At 47.6% G+C, this 3,028-nt stretch overlaps 1 pseudogene; it reads right to left on the reverse strand.

Moving 5' to 3' along the window:
* Positions 1–1,210: 1,210 nt before the first annotated feature.
* Positions 1,211–2,544, reverse strand: LOC123827893 (annotated as a pseudogene).
* Between the last annotated feature and the right edge of the window lie 484 nt (positions 2,545–3,028).

Consider the following 3,028-nt stretch of genomic DNA (forward strand, 5'->3'; position numbering starts at 1 on the left):
TGGTGCTGAAGTAGTGAGAAGAAAACCAACATGAAGAAGGAGGAGAATGAGATGATTGAAATGGCAATTTTGGAAGGAGCTCTTTGGTGTCTCATCCCACAGATAAGAATTACTGAAGTGTGTCTGAAAAGTGTGGGAGGTAAAAATCATTGCAAGTCAGAAGGTCAGGAGACTGAGACACGAAACCCCTGTAGAAGGTGTCTAAGTGATAGTGATGTCTCCAATGGCAACAGCTTCACTGGTGGGAGAAGAAGTGAATGAGGACGGATTTGATGGCTGAGAAGCAGCAACAAGTTCAGCAACCAAGGGCGATGTTCTGATGCATGGGTGTGAGGGGTGGGTATTGAAGCTGAGGAGAGGGGCCTGGTCTGAAACAAGCAGGGAAGACCCAGGGGATAAAGAATACACTGAAATAGAACACAAAATGGTCAATTCTATGTTGTGAAATAAATACAGAAGAACTTTTCTTGCTTCCCATCTGAAAGGGCAGAGCGTCTTAATGGTATGTATAATTAACAGAATGATAAGTACAATTTGGCTACATGATAGAACCCTGGAAAATATTTGTGTGTGTGTGGTGGGGAGAATTCTGTTAGCATCTTAGAGGGAAAGGAGAATGGAGGGCTGAGGAGCCCTTAGCAGGAGCTCCTACTGTTTAGAAGGAAAGGCCAGTGCAGGAAGGCAGGAAATTGCTCAGTGTCGGTAACTAAGGTATGTCCCCTGGTGAGCAGAGTGTTGTGCCCACAATTTGGGAGGAAAACCTAAACCACATTTTCTACACTGTTCCCTACACAAGATTTTAAATTCATAACTTATCCTTTCTCTCCTTGTCATGTCCAAAGATACACATGTCATCTGGTGAGAATGGAGCAGAGAAGTCTTTTATTCATGACACCTGGGCACTGAAGGGGAGCAGGAGGTTTCTGCACAGGGAGGGGGCGACTGTGCAGCGTTGTGTCTAAGCTGCTGGCACAGAGGTACACGGCTGAGTCCCCGGGTTCTGTGGGCTGGATCTTCAGAGTGGAGAGTGACTTATTAAACATCTCAGCTGAGAATCGCTCATTGGGCATTCCTGACTTGTCCACAGGTTTTGCATAGCTGAAGGAAATCAGAAACTTCATGCCTTCCACTGAGGTCTGTCTATACCAGTAAAGGTAGTCATGACCTGAAATTGGCTCACAAGTCAGAGTCACTTCTTGTCCTCGGTCTGTCACTTGGTGTCTGGGTGTCTGGGTGACACCAGCATGTATGGGCTCTGTGGAAGAAGACAGAGTTTGAGATAAGGAAACTGTGAAACCTAACACATGTATAAATTGTCCACATGATCACCGCATCACCAGTGGTGGCAGGATCAGTGGTGGGGAGGGAAGTGAATGAGGACAGATGTCATGTAAAGAATTCAGGGCAACATAGATTGTTTTCACGAGCTGTTCTCAGGAGCTGGGTATTAAAGCCAGGGAGAGGAGAATGTTCTAGAAGCAGTAGGCAGGATTGGGAGGATGTAGAATACAGTGAAACTGAACAGATGAGCAGATTGTGTCTCTTGGCATGCACAGTAGGAATTTTATTCTACTTCCATTTTGAAGATCACTGTCCCTGAATAATAAAAAGGACAATGACAGGTGCAATTTGGCTATAAGACAGACTCTAGAAAATGTGTGTGTGTGTGTGTGTGTATGTGTGTATGTGGGTGTGTGTGGTCATTGGAGCATTCTCTTAGGAGATTAGAAGCAGAGGAGAATGGAGGGCTGAAGAGCTCTTACCAGAAGCTCCCACAGTTCAGATGGCCCGGCCAGGGCAGGAAGGCAGGAGGACACACAGTGCGGGTAACTGAGGTCTGTCTCTCAGGGGTGGGGAGTGCTGAGCCCACTGACAGTGAGTGAGGGAAACCTGAAGCCCACTTCCTACATTGTTCCCTGTGCTGGGGTTTCTCTGTTGATACATTTTCCTTTCTACCCTTGTCATGCCCCAAACCCACACATGTCTCTTTGTGACAGCTGAGCAGAGAATATTTTTACACAGGACACCTGGGGGCTGGTGAGAGAAGGGGAAGCAGGAGGTTTCTGCACAGGGAGGGGGTGACCCGTGCATGCTGTGGCTACACTGCTGGCACAGAGGTACACGGCTGAGACCTCGGGTTCTGTGGGCTGGATCTTCAGAGTGGAGAATGCCGCATTGGGCACCTGAGCTGAGAATCTCTCATTGGGCAGACTTGTCTTGTCCACAGGTTTTGCAAAGCTGAAGGAAATCAGAAACTCCAGTCCATTCTCTGAGGTCTGTCTGTACCAGTAACGATAGTCATGGCCTGAAATTGGCTCACAACTCATTAGTCACATCTTGTCCCCTCTTTGTCACCTTGTTCCTGGGAGTCTGGGTGACTCCAGCAAGTGTGGGCTCTGTGGAAGAGGACAGAGTTTAGGAACAGGATAAGGAACATAAAAGGAAACTGAACTGGGAATATCCAAAATGCAGATTCCTCATTTCTGTGGACTCACCTATTCCCAGGAGACAAAGAGCCACCCAGCAGAGGAGCCTGGTGGCCATGGCAGTGTGGGGCATGAGGAGAGTTCACCCGGATGAGGACCTTGTGAGCATGACAGAGGGAAGGGCTTCTGGTTCCTCTGGGCTGCACAGGGTGGAGAGTGACATCGCTCTCTGTCACTGCTCCTGGGATTTCCTTCCCAAAGGTGAACATGAACTCTGTGCCGGAGATCACTGGGACAGTCACAGGTGACCAGGGATGTGGCCCTGCCCCAGGGCTCTTTCTGGTGAGAATCACTGGTCATGTCTCTGGCCTTTACCACCGTCACTGTGTTGAGTTCACACAAATCTTTGTTCATGGCTATGAATGCCCCCTTTTAAAAAAAGATACCCTATGCCCTGCAAGAAATTTCAAAAGTAGTATTTTAGATGTTACTTCAGCAATAGATGAGAAAGAGATGTATGTAACACAAGGCTAGATAACACCTTTTTGTCCTTCCTCCAATCCCACCTTGCAGAGCTACTGGAAAAAGAATTTGATTTATAA

Source organism: Phyllostomus hastatus, unplaced genomic scaffold (genome assembly GCF_019186645.2).
Source record: "Phyllostomus hastatus isolate PE091 unplaced genomic scaffold, TTU_PhHast_1.1 phas_contig_936, whole genome shotgun sequence".
In the NCBI taxonomy this organism is placed as follows: domain Eukaryota; kingdom Metazoa; phylum Chordata; class Mammalia; order Chiroptera; family Phyllostomidae; genus Phyllostomus; species Phyllostomus hastatus.